The following is a 9,824-nucleotide window of genomic DNA, read 5'->3' on the forward strand; positions in this document are numbered from 1 at the left end:
TTTATATCCGTAAATGAAAAGTATATTAAATTTCATTACACTTAATTTTTCAGTTACTGTAAACTTAAATCTCATTAACATGTGCATTAATAGTCTTTTCAGTTACAGAGAAATTAAACTTCATTCACCAATGTACATTAAAAATTAATGAAATTTAAGAACATTTTTAACAGTGATAGTCTCGTTTAGCTTATCAACGCTGTCGATATACTCGTACGGAAACACTCCTTTCCGCGTAAGCAAATCAAAATCCTTGACGTCAAGATTAGAAAATTCCTATTGTATAATTTTCAATTTACTCTTATCGAGATATGATACCAATTTCTCGAGACTAGTATTGAGAAATTTGAACGAATCCACAAAACGCAATTTCAAACAGTCTGTTCCCCGCTTAGAGTTTGCTGTAGCCTTGACATGTTTCGTAAACGATATATATTTTTCTTTCGTTATAGGTAACAAGTCGACTGTTAGTCCAGTCGGTGGAGAGTTTAACCTCCGAAAATTAAAAAACAGGTCGGTCTCACCGCGAATCGTTAGTATTTTTCGAGCACTTTGAAATGAAAAAAAGTTTACAAGGGTAGGGGGGAGCTTCATATAGAAAAAGTGTCTCAAACTTAAAAATTTTTGTTTTTTGCAAATAACTCGAGAAATATGTAATTTGGGAGGAAATATTAAGAAATCAAAATTGAAGAGGAGAAAATTCTGTACAAAAAAGGTATTTACAAGTTTTTTCGTCCGATCAATCAGTACTGCGTAAAATGCAACTGTCCGCGTACTCTTACTCACGCTCTGACGGTCGGCGTCAGATGACTACATGCCACATAATTAGGTCGCGCGCAATACGAAAATCGCCATAACTTTTCACAGAATTATCGTATCGAGGTAAACCAAAAACGATTTTAAAGAGGAAGGTCTCTACTTCTTAAAGCATATGGTACATTTTAATTTTATCGATGTTTTAAGTCATTAAAATGTGTTAAACCAATCAATTGTCTCTATTTCGGAGTTAGATTACACTTTTATCGAAATATGTAGAAAAATACTGTTAGCTAAGAAAATATACTGAATGATTATGATTTGTATACGTCAATAATGAACCTGAGTGCTTGCAAATATTTTTATAACTTAAAGGCATAAAATGGCGATGTTTTACAATGTAGCATTTTTTTATTAAATTTCTCTTCTTTCGAAAATGTTGTTGAAAACGTTGAAAAAAAATGATTTTTGAAAAACTGCGATATGTATTAGAAAGCTAAATATGTGTTCTTTTGAATGGCGCAGGCGTTTTTTGGTTAAAATCTGTATATTCTTTTTTACATCTAACAATTAGAAAAATATCGTAAAATCCTGTTTTATTTTCAAATGCCTCGCATTTATCGAATATGCAATATTTTTTAATGTTTCAAGCGGCAAACCAAAGAAGATTATTTATATTTATAAGTCTCCTATATAAGTAATTCATATAGTATAAGGGCATAAAATGAGAGAGGCCCGAAACAGATACAATGGGACGGGCCTTCCCAACAACAGCTGCGTGCCAGCCCGGTCCAGAGCGGTGGCTGGCGCGGCGTGGCGGTCGACGGACGATGTGTCTCCGCTGTACCTGCGCAGTAAACAGGTATACTAGCATGCTGTCAGAACCGTTACTAAAAATTGACCGTTACTTTCAATGCAAATAGTATTGTAATATTTGATGGGTACGATTACAATGACCAGAGCATAAAAAGTAGCAAACGACAACGCCGATCTACTAAAAATTCGTGCCCTGATGTCAATTTCGATGAGTCAACTGTCTCTCAAAGCAAATTTCTTTCAAATATTATTAAAAAAAAAAATTCATTACTTATTTGTCGGAAACATTCAGGAAAAATGATATTGAAGTCAAAAAGGCAGATGACGATGCTGACGTATTAATTGTTCAAACAGCTTTACGCCAAAATTGCATATTTCCGGTAATTGTCGCAGAAGATATTGATGTCCTGGTCATTCTGACAGCTTTAACTCCGGCTAATAAAACGGCATATTACTTGAAGTTGGATAAAGGGAAGAAAAAACGAACTATTTACTCGTCAAAAAGTTTAAACAAACATCCTTTTTGGCAAGAAAATATATTATTCCTGCATGCCTTCTCTGGCTGCGATAGTACAGCATGCTTTTACAGTAAAGGCAAAAAAGCAGTCTTTAAAGCTTTAGAGAACCATTCTAAGTTACCAAATTCCACGTTGTCGGATGCTGTAAAGAGCTTCAAGATTCCAAACCAAACGCACGAAACAATTATCGAAAATGGTGTGAAATGTATAATGGCGATCTATAATGCGCCGAAAGGAATTAAAAATTTAGAGGATTTTAGATTTTTTTCCTTTAATAAAGGTGTACTTAAACAAAAGGCAGTCAATCTAGCAAATCTCCCGCCCACTCATGATGCTGCAAAGTTTCACCTCTTGCGCGTCTATTTGCAGACTCAGACATGGCTGACTAACTATCTATCGCCAAAGGAATGGGGCTGGTCAGGTGATAATGTTTTGTCACCTGTACAAACTGCAAAACCTCCAGCACCAGAAACTTTGCTGCACATGATTTTTTGCAATTGCAAAAAGGGCTGCAATAAATTATGCGGATGTAGGAAGGCAGGTTTGCATTGCACAGCTGTATGCGGTACATGTGTTGACGTACAATGCACAAATTTGCCACCTGTATCGTTGCAAGATGAAGATGAGAGTCAATTCGAAAATAATGTTTCAAACGAGATGTCCGATGAAGATGAAGATTAAATAATATAATGTAACTTGTATATAATATTAAATAAAATGTTTCTTTACTCAAGCCAATGTGGGAGTTAATTTTTTTGCAATTGAATATTTGTTTTGGTTATTTCTACAATTCTTGCATTATTATTGCTATTCAGCAAGTCCGAAAGCCCCCAGTAAAGATTTTCGACAGCGTTGTTCGATTTTTATCACTTTCCTCCGCCATATTGGATCCGCCATTTTGAATTTTGAAAATCAAACAACGTATTCCTCATCAGCGATCCCAAAAACCATATTTTGGAGTCATCCAGCTATTCTCCGACTTGTGCGTCGGCAAGGGGTACCGAGTTTATGTATCAAGGCACGGGTCAGCCTTACAAATGTTCTATTTTACGACTTAATTATTAATTTCAGAAAAAAAATGTTCAAACCTTTTTTGTACAGAATTTTCTCCTCTTCAATTTCAATCTCTTGACATTTTACTCCAAACTGCATATTTCTCGAGTTATTCGCAAGAAACAAAAATTTTTAAGTTCGGGGCCCTTTTTTTATATGAAGCTCCCTCTCCCCCCTTGTAAACTTTTTTTTATTTCAAAGTACTAGAGAAACATTAACTATTCCCGGTGAGACCGAGCTGTTTTTTAATTTTCGGAGATTTTTATGATATTTTATCTCTACCGACTGGACTATGTATCCACAAAACTGTTAGCAATATCCTTTATGATAAAATGTGCATCGTAACCTGCCAAGTTATGAAAAAATACAGGAATAACGTACGTATCGTGATACTGTAAATTACAACGTGAATGTGTAGGACCTCTATAACGTCCGGTTAAATGACAGTGATCGCGTACGCGCAAATCTCCTTCCTCAAATGGTCTTTCACAGATATGACAGTGAGTCGCGTTTCGAAATTTTTTCCACTCAACTTTCGATATAAACTCCGTCATAGCCATATTATCGAATATCGTTTTCACGCGATGCTCCAAATCGTATAATTCCTTGACAAACCACGATACGCAATCCTCGCCGCGATAAGATTTGTATATCGACATAGTTTCGTCATATACACAACGTACGAAATGTTTTCATCGGTGGTCTTCTTCGCCAGTATACATTCCAAATCAGCATAAACGACAAAGAGAAGTCGCTCCCTCTTATTATAACCACGAAACGATAATCATTTATCGTTTTCATTTGGAAGAATAATAGCACATTCGTTCGTCGTAGTACAGTCAACGATGTGAAGCGACAATTTCTCGCTCGTAGGAAAATAATGTAGACATCTGTACAGTAACAAGTCATACGCGTTACACAGTTTTTTATCGCTATATACAAATAGTATATCTACCTATCGCACAAATTCTTCTTCTTCGTACTCTTACTCAATTGCGAACCTGTCAATCGTGACAGATTTTTAATCCATGTGAAATGACCGATGACGTTTTCATCGTTGCGTCTTGAATCTTGCAGATACAACAGGTTTACAAGTTTCTCTTTCTTCTCTTTGGTAAGACGAAGAGGAACGATTTCATTACCATCGTCTCTTTTTTTTCCACCTCTCTCTCGCTCGGTAAATACGTTGATAGATATATCGTTCAAAAATTCAAATTTCGTAATTTGTTTTAAAGTAACGGGAAACTCGATACCCTCAAGCTTCAACACGGTAGTATAATCCGGATACGACGATTTTCTATTTACATTTTTTTCCGCAGGGTACAGAACGGCGACCACCGACCAGGCGAAACACACATTGTCCATCGAACGCACGTTGATCACCGCCTTCTTCAGCATAATTTCTCGCGGCAGCTCCACCCAACATCCCGCATGCATAGGATTATACTTGTTAACATTTACAATCAGATTCGATATACGTGACAGCGCCCATCCACTGTCACGTTCATGAAATTCCTCCAGCGCTGCTAAAATATCGTCCGTCACGTGTTCATCGTACCACTCTCGCAGATCGGATGTGTTAAAAAGCTCGTAATTTTTCGTAGTGATACTCTTAGCAGATCTCTTAGCATCCGCGACGAACTCACCGTTGAATATCGTATTTACTTCTAAACAATTATATCTCTGAAGATTATCACGAATCCGATCGATAACGATATCTCTCGCGTAGTTGAGAAACTGTCGAGGTTCGATGTAACTCGAATTCAACACCACACCAGTCAATACGCGATTATTAAAAGCTGTTTCGATCTCCAACCATGAAAATCCACTCTTTTGTGATTCGACACGACCAGAGCCCACATGTTCAAAACGTTGTCGTAAAACATTTCTCAAGCCTTCCAATCGTGCTAGTCGAGCGATAGATGCGTTTACGACTCCGGTAAATGTTCGTTGACGTTTACTGTTTCGACACGTCTCCCGCAAGAAATCGAGACACTCGTCGCATTTTTGCTTCCATACCCGATATGTCCATCGTATCGATACTCGTCGCACGATTAAAAAGATCCTCCACCTCCTCATCCATCTCTCTATATTTAAAAAATTCCTTTCCTCGCTTACACGTGAACCAGAGCGTTTCACCACAACTATCAGTAGGTATATCGAATTTAATTTTTTCAGAAATCCTTCTAATATCACTGATTTTTCGCACGCCTTTCACAGCTGCGTTCTCATACCTTCTTGTGCGATCGTCAACAAGAACTACCGCGCTTTTCATGAATAAAATCTCTCGCGAACAGTGATTTCCAATTTCTCTCCGTAAATGATGTGTGGCTAAATTCCAACACCTCTTCTCCTTTATACAAGATGTAACCAACGTAGAACTCGGTAACAGACGCTCGTGACAATACAGATCGTTGTCCGTACTCTCGTTCGAACTGTTATCGTTGTTCGTACTTTCGTGCGAACTGTTATCGCTTGACATATTAAGCATTCCAAAACTCAATGTGAAAAGAACCTTACCCCGTACGCAGTTATATATCGTTCCATCGTCGGAAAAATCAAAAACCACAATCTTCAAAAATCACAAAACCCCCCCATCTTATCTAATACACATATTACAAATAAAGGATGTATATAAAAAATAGACAACCATGACGCATCTTATTGTATTCAAAGAATGTGGTATCTTCACGCATACATACACTCAGGATATGTGTAACGAAAAAGAAATCTATCGATTGAAATTTTTCTTTTAATTTTAATAAAATGCACGCTATAATAAGCACATACATCGAGTATATAAAATAAAGATATAAAGGTATTACTTGCTTATATACATAAAATAAAGATATAAAGTATAGTATTACTTGCTTTGAAATCGCGTCCACTGATTAAATAGTTTTAACACATTCTGTAACGCGCAACATTTACTGTGTCTTCCACACCGATACGTATTGATAGCGTCTAAAGTTTTAAGCGATTCAATCTCACCGTAATGCATATCGATCGTTTCCACTATAACATCATCATTGTTCAAAATGTCTAGTAACCACCCCCGTTTTTCAAATCCCTTCACAATTGCCCCACTTTCTCTACTAACAGCTTCTGAAATCAAACGCTGCGCCGTACGATATGGTACCATCCCATCATTCCACCGCAATCCGTGATGATGTGTCATCACCCATGAGGCGTGCGATTGATCAGCTTTCGTCAGAAAACGCCATGGCATCGGGCATGTAAAAATGTGGTATGTCAATTCGCTCCCATTCTTTACAACTGCTACCTCCTTGGCAACAAATCGCTTATCCACGAGAAATCCTTAACGAAAAAAACATACACAATGATTTAACAAATATTACTAAACATATTTGTAAAATAAACAAGAGATACCTTGCAAATCGACAAATGTTGGCACCATAACGATGAACGTCGAGACATATCACCACAAACGATTACATCAAACTAATGAGGTAATCGTGTGGTGAGTCTCTTTTATCATGTCTCACTCAGAATGTGTATCTCGCTCTCTCTCTCGGAACAATCGCGAGTAAAAAAATGAAATAAGATATAAATAGAATATATGATAAGAATATAACATGTGATTATCATATGTGGAACGATTATCCCTCTCTCATATATATATTTTTTAGTAAACATTTTTTCTTTCCTTCGTTACCGATGGTACTTTCCTCAAATCGTCAGCTACACAATCCAAAAGCTCCAAATCGTAGCAATTCACCATTTGCTGCTTACGATCTCTGGGGGTAGATGTCAAAAATTGTGTTCTCAATTTTCCATATTTCCACCATTCATTTTTTTCCTTATTTTTAATATCGTGAATATCATACACATCTAGACGAATCAACTGATGTCCAGTTTGTCCTTCCGGAGTTCCTACGGTGTACAGATGACCATTTTCCAGTTATGTAATATATTGGGATATTCCATCGGTTTGCTGTTTCGAGGTTGAAGCAAAAAGCGCGTTCATACCTCCAGATTTCACTTCTGCTGACGATGTAAAAATCTCACAATCGATATTCGGTGCATCGCTAAGTGTCTCGATATTCGATGCATCGCTAAGTGTCGCCATGTGATATCTAACATACTCCTTCAGATCGTGCAACCATTCGAAGAATGTATTTTTCGTCATGAAATCTTCCATAAACAAATGTTGCAACTCTTTGCTCTCGGGAGTAGAGAAGAAACGATTCAATTCTTCCATAGAATACATAGAATTCAGCAAACCTCTCGTCTTCAACGATTCCAAAAATGACATTAATGCGTCTTTCATTGTCTTTGCCTCCCTCATACGTATCGTATTCGGATTTATTTTTCGCTGCTTCATCATATACGTTATGCATCCAATCATCATTCGCACATTTTTGACAAACGTATTCGTAATCTACGTCTGATATATTAAATCGATTATAGAACCCATATCTGTTTCATCGAACACGTCTTCCTCCTCATCTAATAGTTGTTTTAACGAATTCTCAGTGAACTTCGATAGTTATTTACTTTGCGACTTCATCGTAGTACACAAAAATACGTTCAAACAATCACAAAAAAGTATGTATGATGAAAAAAAGCCTCGTCCATACGCATTTATATACCATTGTCCCCATTGAACGTATTAACGGATGTGATTTTTATCGAGGACACAAAACTGCATAAAAATAGATATCCTTATAAGAGACAAAACTGCGCACGAGAAATTGAGGTACTGTTATGAAAGATAATGAAGGGACAATAGATTCTTATCATACCCTTAAGGATGTGGTATCTACCAGATACCCTTATGACAATTGTAATCACATCGTATGAGAAAGACGTATCTGATAAGGATGTGGTGTCCCAACAGAAAAAAACAGTGTAAAAGGAAATCATTCTTATTTTAAACATATCTTTTTATTAAACTAACACTTTAAGTAAAACACAACAGTAAAAGTGTGTGTGGTACAATCGAACGCATCGATGACGTCACTCGTGAAACGTGTCGTGACATGTCGCGGCGTGTCCTTGAAAAAATCTTCGATCACGCTCGATCCAATCCATCGACGCGAGCGTTGGTGCGAGTGAGATCGAGCATACGGCACAGGGGGTTCTAGATACTTCGTCGGCGAGGGGGTCGAAGGGGGGAGCGAGATCGAGCATACGGCAAAGGGGGTTCTGGATATTTCGTCGGCGAGGAGATCGAAGGAGGGGGGGGGGGGCTAACGGGCGTTGGTGCGAAAAAACGCGCGAACTCCCTCAATCGCTCTTCCGCTCTCGAGCTCGCAGGACTTTCGTCACGTGGCTCCTCGCGTCGTGACGTCACGAGCTCACACACACATGCACATGCGTGGGAACGGGGGCCGGGGAGGAAAACTGCGAGAGGTGGTGGGAGGTAAAAGCAGCTCGCTCATTGGCTGCTCCTCCGCATCACAGTACCCCTCTCGTCCAGTTTTCCCCCCGGCCCCTCACCCCACGGGGTATCCCATGGGCGAGGATATACCTTGCTTTGCTACTGTCCTCCGTCCATTTCAACACACAATTCGGCACGTCTCCTCATTGAAGATCGAACACGTTCAAAGATTCCGAATTTATTCTGTATTTATTGACAACAGCTTTTAATTCTCTGAGTCAATTCATCTATTGTATTAACTGATATGGCATATACCATGCTCTTCAAGTGTCCCCATAGATAATAATCCAATGAATTTAAATCCGGTGAGCGAGGTGGCCATACAACTGAACCGCCACGTCCTATCCACTTTTCTTGAAAAGTTTGATTAAATGGTGTCTGACATTAACGAGGAAATGGGCAGGGGCACCATCGTGCATGAACCACATTCGTTGTCTATGTTGTAAAGGAATATTTCCCAAAAGTTCGAATAAATTATTTTCGAGAAAATTAGGATATACTTGTCCTGTTAGTCTATTATTAGGTAAAATGTAAGGTCCGATTAGATGGTCTCCAAAAATACCTACCCAAACGTTCACAGAAAAACGATGCTGATGTCGTGATGCTATGATGACATGAGGATTTTCATTTCCCCAAACATATATGTTATGAACGTTATTAATCCCATCCCTGGTGAATCAGTAGTGATGCAGGCAATATTCGAGACTCCAAGATTCTTGTCTTGTCTTGCCTTGAAATCAAGACGATATTAAGGCAATACTGATTTAATTAATTTCGAGACGAGACAATATTGCTTTTCCAAAATCAATATTTTCGGCTCCAGAATCTCGAAATATCGAATGAATAAATATATTTTTAGAAAATAGATGTACATAGATGTATTAAACAATACAATAGGTGTTTTAAGCTTTAAGCCGTAAAAAATCGACCAATTACATTCGAATGCGAGGAAAATAAGCGACTGCAATTTGTCCATTTCTTATGGCTTACGGCTTAAAAACCTATTGTAGATCCGGGCTAACCCTACGTCTATAGGTTATGCCCTCAGTAAAGTTTCCCCTACTTTCTTCTGTTATATAGGAAATAGATCAAATAGGTAACCTCTAATAGAAAATATAGAGATAATTTTAATTAAATTTTGCGGCTTATTTATACTTATATAAATAAATATAAATATATTTTCACTGATATATATGGAGTATTACTATTTTATATTATAATCTATATTGTTATTGAATGCAATGAAATAAAATTAATACAATTTTATTATAATGTAA

This window comes from Trachymyrmex cornetzi, unplaced genomic scaffold (assembly GCF_001594075.2).
Source record: "Trachymyrmex cornetzi isolate Tcor2-1 unplaced genomic scaffold, Tcor1.1 scaffold453, whole genome shotgun sequence".
NCBI classification, from domain to species: Eukaryota; Metazoa; Arthropoda; class Insecta; order Hymenoptera; family Formicidae; genus Trachymyrmex; species Trachymyrmex cornetzi.